This window comes from Pinus tabuliformis, chromosome 2_2, assembly GCF_031772625.1.
Source record: "Pinus tabuliformis cultivar Carrire ecotype Pingquan chromosome 2_2, CPIR1, whole genome shotgun sequence".
NCBI classification, from domain to species: Eukaryota; Viridiplantae; Streptophyta; class Pinopsida; order Pinales; family Pinaceae; genus Pinus; species Pinus tabuliformis.
Window position 1 is genome coordinate 1,287,111,120 of NC_142300.1, and position 19,828 is coordinate 1,287,130,947.

Below are 19,828 nucleotides of genomic sequence, written 5' to 3' on the forward strand. Positions count from 1 at the left end.
CAAAGATCTTGGAGTGCACATCGAGATGGGCGATGATGGTAGATACAGTGCGACCGGTATCGGTACCATTTCCTTTGAGAGGGAGTCTGGTAAACCCTTTGTATTGAAGGAAGTCATGCATGTTCCAGGATTGAAGAAGAATCTCATCTCAGTGGCGATGTTAGAAGACAAGGGGTATGATGTTGTTTTCAGCGAGGGAAAGGCCTTCCTGCGCAGCAAGACAACTGGTGAGACCCGGAAGATAGGGGTTCGAGTGAGGAACCTTTATCAGTTGCATGTAGATGGATGCGCAGCAATGGCAGGCAAGGCAGAAGGATTGGTGAGCCGGGATGATGGCGAGTTGTGGCACAGGAGATTGGGTCACCTTCACCATGGAGCCTTGAAGATACTGCAGCAGATCACTACAGGGCTTCCTAAAGGCACACTTGCGCAGTCAGATCAATGCAAGGGGTGTACTTTGGGGAAGTTTATGAAAGCCACCTTTCACGAGAAGGATAGTCGTGCCACGACGATCCTTGAGAGAATTCACACAGACGTGTGTGGACCTTTCTCAGTTGCTTCGACAGCAAAACACAGGTATTATGTGATTTTTGTTGATGATTTCTCTCGTAAGTGCTGGATCTTCTTCATGCAGAAGAAGAGCGAGACATATTCAAAGTTCTGTGAATTCAAAGCACTGGTCGAGAAGGAGTCGGGGAAGAAGGTGAAGGCTCTTAGGAGCGATAATGGTGGTGAATACATCTCGGACGAGTTCAAGGATTTCTGCAAGGCAGAAGGGATTCGTAGAGAGCTCATAGCTCCCCATAACCCACAGCAGAACGGGGTAGCTGAGCGGAAGAACAGAACGATTGTGGGTGCTGCACGGGCAATGTTGCATGATCAGGGCCTACCCCTTCACTTGTGGGTGGAAGCATGCAATACAGCAGTTTATGTGCAGAACCGTTGTCCTCATAGGATACTTGGCATGAGTACACCCAAGGAGGCTTATTCTGGTAAGAAGCCTGATCTTTCTCATTTGAGGATTTTTGGTGCTAACGTTTACATGCATGTGACGAAGGATGCCAGAAAGAAGTTGGAGCCGACTGCAGAGGTTGGGATATTTGTGGGGTACACTGATACGCCCCACAACTATCGTGTGTATTTTCCAGACAGTGGTAAAACTGTTGTGCGACGGGATATAAAATTTCAGGAGGAGAAAGCCATGAAGTGTTCGCTTGAGAGGGAGCTACACTTGCATGCAGATGAGGAGCTATTAGTTCCTAAGGATGAGCTTCAGGACGTGGATCAGCCACAGGACGAGGTTCATGGAGTGGAAGAGACCACTCATGCAGCGCCAACCATCAGAGGGCGAAAGCGCTTGACAGAAGCTGAGCGACTGGCTCAAGATGCAGAGAAAGTTGTAGGACCACCTACAGCCCAACGCAGGCAGAGACAGTCACCTGATCGGTACACTGGATACATGGCTCTTATGAGCAAGTGTGTTGTGACTGAGCCATCCTCTTTCGAGGAAGCTGTGGAGGATCCCGCATGGGTAGACGCCATGGTGGAAGAGTATGATTCTATTGTCAGAAACAGTGCATGGGAGATTGTTCCTAGACCGGAAGGGAAATCAGTGGTGGGTTCGAGATGGATCTACAAAGTTAAGCAGGCAGCTGACGGGAGTGTGGAGAAGTACAAGGCAAGATTTGTTGCCCGAGGCTTTTCACAGATTGAGGGGATCGATTATGAGGAGACCTTTGCACCTGTCGCAAGGTATTCTTCCATACAGACGATTCTTGCTCTCTCAGCGCAGATGGGATGGCACATTCATCAGATGGATGTGAAGACTGCGTTCCTCAACGGAGTCATTGAGGAGGAGGTGTACATTGAGCAACCCAAAGGCTTTGAAGTCTTCAACAGCGAGTCGCATGTGTGCAGGCTCAAGAGAGCGCTGTATGGGTTGAAGCAAGCACCACGTGCTTGGTACACACGGATAGACAACTATTTCACAGGACTTGGATTCTCCAAGAGCGAGGCGGATCTGAACCTATACCAGATTGTGGTGGAGGGTAAGTTGCTTATCATTGTACTGTATGTTGATGATTTGATTCTAACGGGTGATGAGCTGTTGATACTGTCATGCAAGAAGGATCTTGCTACAGAGTTTGAGATGAAGGACTTGGGCCTCCTTCACTATTTCCTAGGATTGGAAATATGGCAGCGCAGTGGTGGACTGTTTGTTTCTCAGGGAAAGTATGCTCGGGAGATACTGGAGAAGTTCAACATGCATGGCTGCAAGCCTGTTGATACTCCTCTTCCTGGAGGTTGGAGGAAGGAGGATGCCACTTCGGGAGAAGAAGTGGATGCCACTGTTTATCGACAGTTGGTGGGGTCGCTGATGTATTTGGTCAATACACGACCTGATATATGCTATGCAGTTAACCAGCTTTCACAAGCTATGGTTAAGCCTACCAAGCTCTTCTGGAAGGCGGGCAAGCATGTATTGCGCTACTTGAGAGGCACATCGGGATATGGTTTGTGGTACAGACAGGAGGATGAGGTGAAGCTATGTGGCTTCACGGATGCAGATTGGGCAGGGAGCCCAACAGACAGAAAGAGCACATCAGGAGGGGTCTTCAGTATCGGATCGACAACAGTTTCTTGGTACAGCAGGAAGCAGAGATCTGTGGCACTCAGTTCAGCGGAGGCCGAGTATATGGCAGCAAGTTTGGCTGCATGCGAGGCTATATGGATGAGGAAGATCCTGGTTGGTTTGTTCGGTTCTCATTTGGATCCTACTGTGATTTACTGTGATAACCAGAGTTGCATTAAACTCTCGGCTAATCCTGTATTTCATGATAGATCTAAACATATTGACATCAGGTACCATCATATCAGAGATTGTGTGCAGCGGAGGATCATGTTACTTTCGTACATTCTAACGGAGGATCAGGATGCTGATATTCTGACGAAGGCTCTCACCAGGAGCAAATTCGAGTACCACCGAGGCAGGATAGGGGTTGCTGATAATCCATATCTTGTCGAGAGGGAGTGTTGAGATTGCAACAAGATGATGGAGCTTAGTGAAAAGAGTCGCCTTCACTAAGTGGGCCCGCAGGCTATTTTTGGCGCAAGTCTATTTTTAGACTATGTTTATTTTTAGACATATGGATCATGTCTATGTTTATGGATGATTGATCAAGTTGGGAAAAATAGATGGACTTCTATTTTTGATGAAAGTGTGAGTGATCACAGTGTGAGTGATCAAGTCTATTTTTAGACTGGCTGTCAAAAATAGAAAAGTCAAATATTATTATCTCACAATAATATTTGGATTATAAACTTAATCTTATTCTCTTGGAGCACTTCAGTTTGAGCTACGGAAGTGGCACATGCAGCTGTCAGAAGGAAATTCGTTTTTCTTATGAGTCAGTTGAGTTGTTGCATGCATGACTTCAGTTAGAACTCAAGTGAGTTGAGTTTAGTGGACTGGAGGTACAGTTGATGGAGTTGTGTTCAGTTTAACTTAGTTAAACTGGTTGTAGTTAGTCTAACTGCAGATAGACTAATGATGAGTTGTTAAACTAATTATTAACTCATAATACAACTAAAGAATACATCAGTTAACTCAGTTGCATGTCAGTGCATGTTCAGTTCAACAGGGACAGGTGGTAGAGAATCAGATTGCTATCAGTTGTGACTATAGTTGTGCACCAGATCTTGCACAATCAAAGGATTGAGTATGCCAATGAGTTTGCTCACGTATTTGGCCCGCATTTTAGCCTTTGCTCACGTCCACAAATAGTGAGTGACTATTTTGCAGGTGAAAATCGAGTTTGGGAAGCAATTCTCATCAGTTCTTGAGCAGGTATTGAGCAGTGGAGGCAGGCAAGCAGTGGAAGAGATTTGGAGATCAGATCTGAGCTGTATTGTGTGTAACAGAGATGGAGATACTTGTGAGAAGTATTATGCTGTGTAATGTTACATGACTCAATCATTAATATACAGATAGTGTGGGGTTTTTAGCGAGATGCTTTCCCCGTGATACATACTGTGTTAATGTGTGAATGCTCTTGATGTTTTATTGTTATTGATGCTGCTATATTCTTGATCAACGTAGAGGAGCTTATGTATTGTGTATGTTTTCCGCATTAGTACATGATCATGATAATCTCCATTGAATATGTGTTAAATTATTCAAAATTTCTACATCTAGAAGGTTGTTCGACGTGTATTGGGCGCCTCCAGATGGTTCATGCACTCCTATCAAAGAGGAACTTATCCCATCAATAAGGGAGCTATCCCACCCAAAAAGGGGATTATCCCATTGATGGTGGACCTGATTAACCTCCTCTTGAGCACTATAAATACAGGCATTGGGCCAGAAGGAGGAGGGGTTTGAAGCTATACATTTTCTAAGGGTAAATGCTGCAGGAATTAGGACTCCCATTTAGAAGCTTGTGAGGAGAGATTTCCATCTTTGCTTGTTCTATTTGGAAGTGGGTGTGCTTTGTCAAAGTAAAGGAGAACTCTTGATGGACCCTGGGAAGGACTTGCACAACACCAAGGCTCAGGTTGTATTTGTTCTTTTTGTTACCTATTAATGCAAATGAGTCCATTCTTCTCAATAACTTGTTGTTTATGAGTTATTTCATGTACTCCTTGGTCTACATGTTGAATATGCTTTGTTTTATGTTATAATCAGGTGCTATTTAATTGTTTGACTGTTGGTGATTACAGGTTTTGGAGAAAAGGAGGAGCTCATCCAGATCAACAAAGCTTGGACTTCTACAACAGCGTTTGGACAAAGGTAAGAACAAAACACTTGATATTTCATATCATAATGCATGTTTAGAGAAGGATAGATCTTATTTGTCTTGTTTGTCACTAGAGAGTCTTAGGCTCCTAGGGAGGTTGGTTGTGTCCGCACAATCGACTCTTTCCGCCTGACAGTGCAGTGGTTAACTTGTCCTTGAGGGTGTTGAGGACCTCTTGATAGCTTGTTGACCATACAAACTCAAAGTCTTTGGCCAATAACCCAAATAAAGGAGAAGATAACTTGCTGAAGTCTTTTATAAACCTTTGATAGTATCTAGCTAACCCTAGGAAACTTCTGACATCTCTTTGCTTTTGCGGAGGTGGGACCCTTTGGATGATAGCTATTTTGTTTGGGTCCACCTACAGTCCTTGCTGGGATATTGAATGACCTAGCATAGTCCCTTCAGTCATCAAGAACTCACATTTTTTGGGACTAAGGGATAGGTTCATTTCAATGCATTTTTTCAGCACCTTACCTAAGTTGGACAGAGCCTCCTGGAAATCACATCCATAAGGTGTAAAATCATCCATATAAATATCTACTACACGATGGACTAACTTGACAAAAATACTCAGGGTTTCTCTCTGGAAAGTGGAAGGAGCATTACATAGGCCAAAAGGAATGACCCTATAGGCAAAAGTACCCCAGGGACAAGTGAAGGTGGTTTTATCTTGGTCTTCCAGGCTGATCTAGATTTGATTGTACCCACTGAATCCATCTAGGAAAGAGAAAAGCCTTTTACCTGCCAGGACATCTAGCACTTGGTCGATGAAAGGTAGAGGGAAATGGTCCTTCTTTGTGGCTTTGTTTAACTCTCTGTAATTGACACAAATCCTCCACTTACCATTTTTCTTTGGAACCAACATGAAAGGAGAGACCCACTCACTGCTGGAGATAGGGTAAATGAATCCTGCATCTAGCAAATTTTGCAGTTCTTATTTGACTATATCTTTGAGAGATGGATTCATCCTCCTTTGGGGTTGTCAGACTAGTTTTCAACTTTCTTTGATATAAATGTGGTGAGTACACACCAAGGGGTGCACTCCCTTCATTTATTTGTAACTCCAAGCAAAGGCATTCAGGTGTTCCTTTATAATGTTGCATAAATTTTATTCTTAGTGGACATAAAGAGATGGGTTGATTTTCAAAGTTCTCTCAGGGTTGAATCCTATGGTTTTGAAATGGATAGGGTTTGAATTGGCTAAGCATAGATCAATCTGATGGTTGTTCTGGGTTTCCTTTTCTACTTCTTCTAAGGAAAATGTACTGGCAGTTGGACTTTGGAGTAGGTGTTCAATCAAATCATCTTCATCTGGTTGTCCCCCTCCCATGGTTGTTTCTAGGGTATAGAGTTGGGCGGAATAAAATTCATCTTCTTCCTCCTCTTCCAGACATAAAGTTAAGTCATGTTCTAGAGATGGTTGGGCAGGAGGATATAGGACTAACTTCTTGGACATATGCCCTTTCTTGATAGTCATATTTCCAGCCTATAGCTAATGTAAGCATCGATAGTGGCTAGCCAGGGCTTCCCAAGGATGAGAGGGTAACTAGTAAGCTTTGCCTTAGGATGGAGAAATAGGAAATCTGCAGGGTATTCCCAAGAGTCAATGGAGACCATCACATCCTCCACAATCCCCTCAGGGGTCACTGTGGAGCGGTCTGCAAGTTGCAGGACCATTGTGGTATTTCTTAATGAACCCTGGAGGTTGAGCTTGAGCATGGTGTCCTTGGTCATCACATTAATGGCAGCCCCAAGATCAATCAAAGTGTGTGGGACAATGGTGCCATTGATGTGCACATCTACTATAGGGCTTCCAGGGTCCAAATACTTTGGACAGATTACTTGCCCCAGCATTAAGTCAGACAGCTATCCAATGACATTAATGGTAGGGGCATCTCTTCTTCGCCTCCCTGGATGCTTGAAGCACTTCTCCTTGATCAACTTGTTGTAAATAGGCACATCTTTTATAGCTTGGAGAAGTGGAATTTTGACACATAAATTTTTCAATTCTCCCAGAAGTTCAGTCTCTTATGGGTTAGGCTAGAGTGGTTGGGTTAATTTCTTAGGAAAGGGTGGTGGATTTACTTTAGGAATGCTTTCCTCCATTTATTCCTCAACCCCCCTAGGTGGAGGTAGAGGTTGGTTGTCCGAGAGCACTCTCCTAGATCTCAAGTTGATTTCCTAAATTTCCACAACATAAGCTAGATAGGATGTCTCTCTACTGTATACTGGTTATGCCTACCTATCGTCTGGGCTCGAATTTGGTTGGGTAGGCATATGGAGTTGTTTAGGTGGAGCAGAGTGTAAAAGTTGTGGTTGAGCAGGTGGTGAAGGCAATAAAGTTAGAGCATTGTTGTATGGGGGCCTCCACCCCTGGGGCGATGCATTCCATTGAGGTTGTGGTGGAGCATATGGTTGAAGTGACTGGCTGGTTGGATGGGAATGATATTGACGTGCAAAGGACCAAGGAGGAGGTGTAGACCAAGAAGGATGAGTAGGGGGGACCCAAGAGAGAATGGATGTGATTTGGTTGGGGTTTTACTATGCATGGGATGACCCTTGCATGCCCTGCTGGTATGGCCTAGGCCCATGCAATCTCCTTTGGTTTATGTAGTAGAGTTGTTCAGTTACCCCTTCAGCTCCTTGATATACAACTTTTAGTCTAGGTAGAGAAGCGCACTTGTTCGTGGAGTGGTTTTCTTCACAGACTTAGCAGATTTCAATCGAATTCAATGGACATTCATTTCTAGGGTGCCTCCTGGTGCATCTAGGGAAGAAAATTGCTAAGGCTCTCTTTGCTTCCTCCTATTTTCTCTTAATCTGCATAGTTTCCATCTGTAGGGAAATGGCTTGCAGCATCTCACTCTTGAAATCCTCTAGCATGTTCCAATTTCACACTTGATGGATGAATTGGAAGAGGATGGATTGACCATAGGTTGACTACCCTTACCCTTTTTCCTAGCTGCCCTAGAATGGTTTCTAATGATAGTCTTGATATCCTCATAGGGTAACTGGTAGATGTCCCCTCTTCATAACAAGTTTAGGGTATCCAACAGATCTTCCCTTACTCCTCTAAGCCGGACTAGATTTAGTGACTCATGGTCAAGTGTGCACCTGGCCGTTTTGTAGCTAAGATGAAATATTTCTTCATAATCTTCTAGGGATTCATCATGCCCTAAGGTCATCCTAAAAATTTCCTCTTTAGTGTCTTTAGACCTACTGTAGTCTCGATACTTGTTGTTGAAGGCTTGCTGCATCTAAGCCCAAGTGGTGATGCTATCCCCAGGTAAACCCATAAACCAATGCAAAGATGCATCCTTGAGAGTGGATGGGAATAATTTCAACTTCTACTCATCATTGGTGTAGTCATAGGTTCAACATATGACAACAAATTCAAATAGGAAAGTGTTTGTATCTTCTGAGGTCAGGCCATGGAAATGAGGAAGGGCAGAGGGGCTTATATTATTCATCTTAGTATCCCCATTGGTTTCCCTGATGGGGAAGACACCCTCAACACTTTCCCTATTTCCTCTTTCATTTCTGTTTTCAGCCATTAGATCAGTAGGAATGAGTTCTTCTTCTTCTTCTTCCCTTGTAGGTTCTTCAGATATTTCAAGTTGCTCACCTAAGGGTTCCTCCAATTCACAACCACCGAAGAAGAGTGAAGGTTGGATGTTTGAAGCAGTGGGGGTATTTGGCAAAAATTTCCCTAAGTTATCCCTTTTCCTACGAGGCATGAAAAAAAATATTTTTGTTTTTTTTTTTGAGTTTTTTCCCAAACTTTGAAAGTGATTTCAGAATTGAAATTGTAGACTGAATGAAAACTAACTATTTGAACGAAATCTTACTTGTAGAATGGAAAGGAAAGCAAAGAATGCAAAATGAAAAAGAAAGCAACTAAACTACTCTTGCATAAATGAAACTACTATCAGAATATTCGAAACAAGAAATGGAAGAAAGAAAGTAGTAATCACATATTACCTAGACACCTCCTTGACAACGACACCAAAAAGTGATGAGCACTAGTATTGTAGAAAGAATGCTACAACTCTTGGGGCTACCAGCTTTACTTTATCAACCCGGGGTTTGTACAAACTTGGAGGTGACAATGATGTATACACAAGTAAAAGCGATGGTTTTGCCTTTTGTTAGTGTTTGCTAGCAAGAGACCACTAGGGTTTGTCAAGCTAGAATTCTATGGATTTAGAAGAAGCTTGATTATTGATGAGGGAAAGAGAAATCTACTCTATAAGAAAGCTTGTCTACTGCAGTAAGGAAAAAGACTAAAATCCAATGCTAAAACACACCATTTCCTACCTAAATTCTAAGAGACCATGTTTCCGAAAGAATGCTAGCTTAACATGTATGAAATTATACTATCTTAAGCATGTAAATTCAAAACATCAGCATCTTACTACTGTGCATGTAAATTACTAAAATAAATGTGATTTTTTTTCTTTTTATGGAGGAGGATGAAAGATAATCTCTCTTGGTGATGTGGTAGGCGGCTTAGGGATGTTGGTGGATGGTTGGACAGTTTGTGGGACCCTTAGGTGACATTTCCTAGCTTCCTAGAGTTTTTCCCTCAATTCAGCCTCAAAACAGGCCACTACAGGAAAACCTACAGGATTTCCTATATTTCTATAGGATACAGCCGAGAGAAAAGTGATGGGTACTGAAGGTGATGGAAGGCTTAGGGAAGGTGTTTGGTGGATGGAATGAAGTGAGAAAATTCCTAGGTTCACTCAGGACTCAAAACCAGGGTTGGGAGATGGTTGGATTTGCTCAACATGGTTGGAGAAGTTTCCTTGTAAAATGATGAAATTAGTGAGGGTCTTAGTGAAAGTAAGGAATGATCATGGATGGATGAATTTTGAAGGAGGTTGCTGGCTATGAGATCTATCTTTACTTCTAAAACACCTACACTACATCAAACATTGATATTTTCCCAAAAATCATGAAAGTAAGGAGAATTTCAATAAGCTAGGAAAACAAAGTTTAATGAGCTAGCTATCTATTTCATGCATGAGGAAAATTTGCAGAATAAGATGGAATAATTGATGATATCTACTGTAATGATGAAGATGGAAGAAATGATGACTAGGTCTGAATCTTGTAACTTGATCAAATTCTAGCTTAAGTACAGAAAGCTATAAATTCTATGAGAAAGTAGAATTTTGTCTTTTTGGGGCTGCATAGGAGTCCTTTCCTTAAATCATGATCTCTGAAGTAAGAAGTGAGGCCAAAAAACCTATTGACAACTTTTTGATGGCTCTTTATCTTTTCTAAACTACTTTTGAAGTAAAGCACAAATGGAAGCAAACTAATAAACAACTTGTCAAATCTATACTACTTGCAATGAAATAATTCTAAGGACAATTTACAATCTATGAAATTAATCTAAGCATACAAATATAAGAAGAGGATAATTTTCTACTAGGGTTGAGCCCTAACCCAAGAGCTTCAGCCCTCTGAGTTAACTAAGTGCTCGATCAAGAAAAAGCTCATCCTCAATATCAAAACAAAAAATTACATAGCAATGTCTTCCACAAGTTTAGAGCTAAAAAATAACTAGTGTTTTTACAACAAAAATTCGAATCCTAATGAGGCTATAGGCCTCTTTATTTATACAACTGAATTCCCCAATGAATTCCTTAAATCTAGGGAGGCTCAAGTCCCAAACTCGAGATAAACTAACTCTTTTACTATCACTTGCTCGGCTACCTTTTGATCTTCATGGCTTGGTTGCTTGTACTCCGAGGTAGTGTGATTGATGGAGGAATATTTGAATGAGAGAGGAGTAAATGAGGAGGATTTACCTCCTATAATCTCTCTTCCTTGTCCCATTCGAGATTCAACCTTTAATCTTGCTAAAATTCCCTGATTTTCTCTCAAAAGCCTACATTCAATGGACATTAGTCCACTAGGCATGATATCTCACTTTGACTTATCTCATTAGTCAAAATATAATAAAAAAATGTAATAAATTGTGAGAAGAGTTGATTTGACTAAGCTAGGAGGTGAATTAATGTCCATATAGTTACCCAATGATGAGGCTCATCAAACACCTCCTCCCACATTTACCCAAAATCACAAGCTCACCAGGTTAAACATCAGACAAGTGTCACTATGACATGACCCGATTGTCGAGTTCTAGTTAAGAAAGTGTGGCCTATAAATTGAACACTTATTAACATCCTACAGGGACTGCAAATCACTGAGGAGTTTAACAACCACCCCAGGTGATCAATCGAGTTGGAACCCATTTTCTCTAACCTAACCCCATAAAAACACCCTTGACACTACATCCATGCACTTGGAAGCCTATAAACACACTCACATGATTGCTTCCATGTGGTTATGACCGAATTCCTCTAGTTCTATGCATGCAGTTCTAGGATCTAAGCCACTTTTTTTAAGCTAGCCTCCATACCACTGCCCATAACTTTCTATAACTATCCATAAGAATATGAAAGATTATAATAATGCTAACCATTCAAAATCAAGCAAGAACTTGACCTAGACATGCCTAATCCAGGATAGAAATTTTGTCAAACATATGGTAAACATATAAGGTACATGTCATGAATGCATATATGATCATAAAATGATAGTCTTCATCTGAGAATCACCAAGAAGGCTCTAATCCCTCTCTAGCTAGCTGCAATAACACTTGTTAGTTCATGCATTCATCAACCATTCAATAACTTATCAAAACATGACAATAGCCATAGATAGAATACATCATAAAATCAACATATAACCAACAAATAACCAACACAGAAACCATGGAAAATCAACATCATAATCACTACAAATGATCATAGATTATAATAGGAAAATATCTCATATTAACATATGAAAATGCCAACCTAGTTAGGGACTTCCACGTGTGACCCAACCATATATTGGGCTAAACTAAATCTCTCATTTAGCCAATTGCCCCTATTCCATATTCCAAGCATGAATTTGGAATCTCATGGGTAAAAAAAAAACAAAACTAACCATGGCTTCCAGAGGCAAAACCACCTCAACCCTTGTTGGGTGTGGTTTTTTACCTATTTTTTGCACATTCTTTCCCCTGTTTTGACCTTTCTGTCCTCCAAGCCTATGCCCTTATATGACCAAACTCTCTGTTTTCCTACCTTTTTAATCCATTTTATTGTCATGTTACTTTTCTTTATTTTACCTAATAATACGAGGCTTTATTCCTTTTCGTGGCTAACTGGGAGAGTGTTAGGCCCCTATACTACTAGTGTAACCCCTTATTGTTATTAGTATAACCCACTTATTATATTGATGTACCCATGTAGTGCCCATATTGTTACTATTGTGCCCCATAGAAGCCCACTATTGTTATTATTGTGCCCTTACATTATTATTGTTATGTCGGCTCTGATTATGTTATGACCCCTTAGACTCCTATATATAGAAAGGAGGTCTTTTCATTTGTATCATCCAAGAATTGTTCATTTATGTAATGTAAAGGAGGTTGCCCCCTCAAAGAGGCTGAATTCTAAGGCGTTGATCTATCTTTTCTATCTTTTCTTGAGCTGGTTTCATAACGGAGAGAATTGAAGAAGTATTTTGGGAAGTTCATCTTTTTCAGGTGCTAGCTCATGTGAATGAAGCTATGAAGTAGATAGACAGCAAGGATTAACTGCAGGAAAGGGTAGAATAGTTCGTTGTTACAGACCAGTGCTATATACTAGGAGTTGTTACAGGTTGTTGTTGTTACAGGTTGTTGTTGTTACACATCGGATGTTGTTACAACTTGCGATCTGCTGTCACATTAATAGTGCTATTTTCAGTTATGCTATGTCATCCCAAACCACCATTTGCTCAATGTTGTTGCACCGAATTTGGAAATTTGGGTACTATTCCACATAACAACTGTCGGCAATAAGATTGTTTATTTTGGAAGCAACAAGACTCAAGCAGTTGTAACTGATGTATATTTATTTAGTAATAAGTTGTAACTTCTTTATTTTTTATCAGCATGAGAATTGAGAGATTCTCATGAATGATCTGCTTTCTAATTTTTGGGTTGTAATAATTATAAAGGACTCGAATTTTTATGTATTAGCAGACGACATATAGAAGAGTACCATTACTATGTTTATGTATTCCTAAAATTATTCAATATCAATTGGAACTGTGATGTTGTTACTTTCCAGTTGATTCGTTAATCATTTTTTGTGTTCTTCCTATGCCCTGTTGAGAAGGAAGGGCCCTCCTCTTTGGCAGGTATTGCAATGGTTAGGTAGTGTACATTTCAGTTTAGTTTATTGATTTATGGTTTCTCATTGTTGCTGTATAAATCGTGGATTGCATTCGCTGCTGTTTCTATTTATCTTATGCTATTACATAGAGTTAAACAATAGAGCAATACTTATCAGCTGGAATCGATGTTAGTTCTTGTGTGGCGCACCTTTACTTCAATAGTTATGAGTTGTGATTAATTTTGTAGAGTGTTTTTGTATCTACACGTATCGTTTGATTCATAAATTTAGATCAGCGGCATCTTGTATAGCTTCTCTACACTTTCTTATGCTTGGCTGGAGTGTATCGGCATAAATAGTGTGAACTCCATTGAAATAGCAAGACCTACCATGGGTTGACAATTAATGTTGCAGCTTGAAGTCAATTAAGGTTGTTTAAAAAAACACTACATTTTGCCGTCGTTGCCAGGGATGGCAAGTTAACGATACAGTCAGTCAAGTTGTTTGTTTGATATAGAGTGTTTCTAGTCCATAGTTTCTGGATGGTAAGACGAGAGGTAAGAACCTGCACATCACTCTAACATACTTGGGCGGTTTCACCATTGTGATCACTAGGACACTTAGGACATTTTAATGCTTTGATTAGTGTGTCTTTACCTCTTCAGTCGCTGGGTGGTAAGACGAGAGGTAAGAACCTATGCTTCACTCTAACATACCTGGGTGGGTTCACCATTGTCGAAGAATGAGGCACTTAGAGTGTGATTTAATACACATAGGGTCCATGTGTGCATTTTTAGTACTTATAGAGACATTGAAATCACCCCCACTATAATAAGTCACAGGAACGATGGGTCATAAAAAGGAAATGAAGGGCAAAGATTTGAGAAGGAAGACATTTATCCAAGAATTAATCTCTAAGGCAGAAAAAGAACAGTCTAGCTCTCAAAGGAATGTAAGGAAAATAGGGCCGTAGAAGGCTATTACTCCCATAGCGAAAGCAGAAACCTCCAATCCATCCATCTCGGGACTGTATCATTCTAAGGCTAGAACTCATACCCCCAAGATCAAGGATTTGATTTATGAGCAAGAAGGGAAGTTAGTAGCTAGATTTTGAGGACTGAGGGTCAAGGGGAAACTAAGGGGGAACATCAGATACCTGAGGTGGAAAAGCACCTGTTGATTTATCAATATTTGGATACAGGTAGTGCGGTGAAAAAACCAACCCTAGTGGTATCTGAGGCATTAATCACACCTGCAGGACCATCACAAACATAGCACAAAGAACATCTACTACAGGAAGGGTTAGAAGAATTCATCAAGGGAGACAAAAATGATAACAATGCTAAAACAGACACCACTACTACCACCTTTGAGTTCCCAATCGGGAATATCAGAGGTGAAGCTCCTATGAAAAACATTCCTCTATCATCTTTACCATCCTTTCAGGGGATGACTGTGGAAGATCTAGATACATTTCTGTTTGACTTTGATGTCCTATTTAGAAGTTATGATTATACAAAAGACACTCAAAAACTAAAGCTATGTCCTACTGTTAGGATATTCCGACACATAGGATATAGTTAAGTTCAACTTGGTCTAGTATAGAGTTAGGTTAGAGTTAGGTAAAGTGTGTTTCTTTACCGTTGTACATTTTGTAACTTACAATCCGACGGTCACAATATGTAGTGATCCGACGGTTCACTCTCACCTCGGTATTACCGACACTTGATCCGTGGCTTGACACCCGATTGGTCCATGAGTTCTATTTAAAGCGCATGGAGGGTCATTGTTCGGGTAATCCGTGCATGAGAGAAGCTTATGTAAATTTTCATTCTTTGATTAATAAATTGCCTGTAGTACCCACGTTGGGACAGGCTGTGGACTGTTTCCCTCCTTGCACTTTGAGGGTTTTAACCACGTCAAAAATACTGGTGTATTGATTTGAGATCTGGTTGTGAGCGGTGTCCTTTTGGTATTCTTTCTGAGGAACTTACCCTGTAAATTCCTACATGGTATCAAAGCTATTTGAGGGCTGCGTCTGTTGGTGATCCAAATCTGAAGCCGGTAGAACTGCATGCGGCTGTCGTTTCCTAGATCTGCTATTTCTGACTGCTTTCGGGCCAAGAGGACTGCTCTGTTGCGTTCGGAGCATCTGTTCCAGTGAGGAACCCCTTTCGTTTCACGCGAAAAGGTTTCCGGTAACCCTAGCTGCGTCATTTTTCAGATCGGGAGGTATACATTGTTTTTTTTGCAGTTTACTGTTATTTTCTCTCTGCTTATTTCGGTCTCAGTTTATTTAGCCTTTTTTTTAACCGGATCTATACCTTTCATTTCTGCGTATGCTCTTTGCCCTGCGACTCTGTGCGATCTGGGCAAATCAGAAACAGAAAGGAAGGATTTTTCTCATGCGTATGCTCTTTTCCCTGCACCTTAGTGTGATCTCGGAAAATCAGAAACATTGAGAAAAATATTTAGTTTTTCGGCTAAAGCTAACTTTGAGATTTTTTTTTAAATTTCTAGTTTTTTGGCTAAAGCTAACTTCGAGCCGCAAGGTTCGTTTTTCTTTGCATATTCGTGTTGGGTTTTGTGTTTTGTGTTTTGTAGGGAAAAAGAGCTTTCTCAAGGCAAGCACGCAAACCAAGGCCCCCCCCCCCCCCCCCCCCCCTCTCTCTCTCTCTCTCTCTCTCAAATTTTTTGTATAGATCAATTGGTTCAAAGCTATTTTAAGAGAGTAGAGGTCTTGGGTTCAAGTCTCCATTTTGTGGGGGCGGATTTTTTTCATTCCCGCACATTCGCGCACTTTGCCGGCAACGTCAACAATTTTTTTTCAAAAAGCCATAACTTCTTCATCCGGAAGCCTTTTTCAGAGCCGTTTTTTTTAAAACCGCCTATTTTTTCGAGATCTATCCATTGGAACACTTACTTTCAGCATCTTCAGCTTCAGTTTTTTTAAAAAAATGGAAAGTCCATGCCAAGTCATTCTTGACAGCACTAACTACTTCCAATGGGTAGCCTACATGGAAGATTTACTTAGAAGTAAAGGTCTCTTCAGAATAGCCACAGACCAAGAGAAGAAACCAAAAGATGAAGACAAGGCAGCAAAATGGGAAAATAGACAAGATCAAGCACGTGGTTTGATAGGGATGTCTATTTCTCCTGATCTTAGATTCCACATTGCAGAACTTGAGACTCCTCATGAAGCATTAGAAAAACTTGCTAAAGTTTTTGGGATTAAAAATGAAATTAGAGCCCATCAACTTGAAAATGAGCTGCTTACTTTGGATCCTAATAATTTTTCTTGCATTGAAGATTTCTTGTCCAAATTCAAGACCCTTAGATATCTCTTGGAAGGTGTTAAAGTTAAGAAAGAAGATGGTAACCTTATTTATTCCATCCTTACTAAGTTGGGACCAGCCTACTCTGTATTTGTTTCCACTTTCCATTCTACAAGGGAAGCTTTCATTTGTCAAGGACAAGACTACAAGGCCCCTTCCTTTGACTCCTTTTGTGATTCCTTAATAAGAGAACAAGAAAAACTCTTACACCTTGGTCTTCTTAATCTTGGAAACTCTTCCACGAAAGCGTTAGCCGCCCAGCAGCAACCAAATTCAAAGAATCCTAAGAAGTCATATCCTCAAAAGAATGGTCCTAAACCATCTCAGCCTCAAAATGAAAGATCATTTCAGCAAAATGATAAGACCAATAAAAACAAATGGAAGAAGACTGATAGACATTGTAACTTTTGTAATCGAGATGGCCACTTAGAATCTAAATGCTTTAAGAAGATGGAAGCCTTGGAAGCCGCAATGAAGAAACATAACATCCATGTGGAGCCTACTTCAACTTCAACTTCCGGAATGGCACTTTCTGCATGTCATTGTCAATCATCTCAGTCTGGTTATGCATTAAATGTATCTTCTTCTTCTTCTCATTCTCATGAGTGGCTCATTGATTCTGGAGCCTCTTGTCACATGGCCAAAAACCAAGCCATGTTTTCTTCTTTAAATGATTGTAACACCAAAAATATATATGTTGGTGATGATAGATCTCTTAATGTTGTAGGGACTGGAACTGTTCATCTAGACAATGGTCAGTTTAATGATGTATTATGTGTTCCAACCTTATCCTGCAACCTTCTATCTGTCTATCAGATAACTCATTCAGGTGAAGGTAAAATTGTTGAATTTTCACCTCATGATGTTGTAATCAAGGATCTAAAAGATCCTAAACAGATTCTAGCTACTGGTCTTGCTGATGATTCCAAAAGGTTGTATAAGTTTCACAACTTTGGGTCATCAAATCTTCCCTCAGTATTTGTTGCTCATAATGATGAAGTGAGCAAACTTTGGCATGAGCGATTTGGTCACTTAAACTATCGCTCCCTTCAGCATCTATGTAAAGAAAATATGGTGACAGGTCTTCCTATGGTATCTTGCAGAGATGGTGTTTGTTCCGGATGTGTACTCGGAAAACATCATCGGGACAGTTTTGACAAACGTGCCTCTTGGCACGCCTCAGCCCCTTTACAGCTTGTGCACAGTGATTTATGTGGTCCTCTTCCTGTTGCTTCATTCTCTGGCTGCAAGTACTTCTTAACTTTCATTGATGATTTCTCCAGACGCACTTGGGTATACTTCTTAAAACTCAAGAGCGAAGTATTTAACACTTTTTTGGCCTTCAAAGCCTTTGTTGAAAAACAATCTGGACATCAAATTCTTAAGCTAAGAACTGATAATGGTGGAGAATATGTTAAAAACACATTCATCAACTTTTGCACCGAAAATGGAATTCAAATGCAACATACTGTTCCATACACTCCACAACAAAATGGTGTAGCTGAAAGGAAAAATCGCACCTTAAAGGAAATGGCTAATTGTATGCTGCAATCTAAAGGACTCAGTCTTAGTTTTTGGGCCGAAGCAATTAATTGTGCAAATTATATAATCAATCGCACTCCTACTAAGGTTCTAGAGAATATCACTCCAGAAGAAGCTTGGAGTTCCATTAAACCAGATGTAAGTCACTTTCGTGTGTTTGGAAGTGAAGCATGGGCCCATATTCCAGATGAAAAGCATAAAGCTTTAGAACCTAAGAGTGAGAAATGTACTTTTGTTGGATATTCTGAAGATGTAAAAGGTTATAGACTTATTCCATTTAAGTCCAAAAATGTTATCATTAGAAGAGATGTAAAATTTGATGAAAATAAATCGGCCTGCGAGCCTAGTCCGGCGGATGTGCCACCTCTTCCTATCTCTTCTACTTTTGAAAACATTTCTTCTTCAGATGATGAAAGCGAGGATGATAATCCTCCCCCACCTTCTCAGGATCCTCAACTTCCAAGATGGGTCCGTGCTACTCGGGATGCAGCAGGTGATCTTGCCGGTGATCCTACAGATCAGCGACGTACACGTTCTCAGTTTGAAAGAGCCTCTTCTTTACTGGCTCAAGCTCCAGTAAATCATGATCCTGACACTTTTGCAGAAGCTTCAGGCCATCCACATTGGGAAGCAGCTATGAATGAAGAATATCATTCATTGATGACAAATGATACATGGGATCTTGTTCCTCTACCAAAGGGACGCAAACTTGTTAGATGTAAATGGGTTTACAGAACCAAGTATGGACCAGATGGGAAAGTTGATAAACATAAAGCTCGTCTCGTTGCTAAGGGCTTTTCACAGGTTGAAGGCATTGACTACACTGAAACCTTCTCCCCTGTTGCCAAAATGAACTCTATCCGCCTTGTTCTTTCCCTTGCTGCCTCTTTAAAATGGGAAGTCCATCAGATGGATGTTAAATCTGCCTTCTTGCATGGGGACTTGCAGGAAGAAATCTATATGGAACAACCCATTGGCTTCATACAAACAGACTCCAGCCTTGTTTGTCGACTTAAGAAATCCCTTTATGGCCTCAAGCAAGCTCCTCGGGCTTGGTATGCCAAAATGGATAGCTTTCTTTTAGAATCTGGCTTTTCTAGGTGTCATTCTGACAATACTGTCTACACCAAGAAAGTGGGCAACTCTCTTATCATCCTTGTTCTTTATGTTGATGATCTTATTCTTACTGGTAGTGATCCCAACCTTATAAACCATGTGAAGTCCAGCCTTAAAAAGAAATTTGAAATGACAGACTTAGGACACTTACACTATTTTCTCGGTCTTCAAGTCTTGCAATCCCAAGAGGGTATTTTCCTTTCCCAGTCCAAGTATGCTTGTGATATTCTTCGTCATTTTCACATGGAAGACTGTAAGCCAGCCCCTTCTCCCTTTCAGTCTGGAGTCAAACTTTCAGTCTCTTGTACTTCTCCTGAAGTTGATGCTACCTTATACCGTCAACTTGTCGGAAAACTCTTGTATTTAACCCATACTCGTCCTGATCTTTCCTTTGCTGTTGGCCTTGTTGCTCGTTTTATGCAAAACCCCCGTGAAAGTCATTGGAAAGCAGCTAAAAGAATACTTCGTTATGTTCGAGGTACAGTACAGTTTGGGATTCATTACAGTGCCAAAGCAGCTCCTCTGTTAGTTGGTTTCACTGATTCTGATTGGGCTGGTGACCCTGATGATCGGAAGTCTACTGCCGGTTATGTCTTCACTCTTGGTTCAGGACCTATTACATGGGCTTGTAAGAAACAGGCTGCCATTTCTCTTTCGTCAGCAGAAGCAGAGTATCGTGGTGCCGTGGAAGCTAGTAAGGAAGCCTTGTGGCTTCGTCAGATCCTATCAGAGTTTGGCTTTGAGCAGCAGCATCCAACCACACTTTGGTGTGATAATCAAAGTGCCATTCAGCTATGCAAAGATCCAGTCCAGC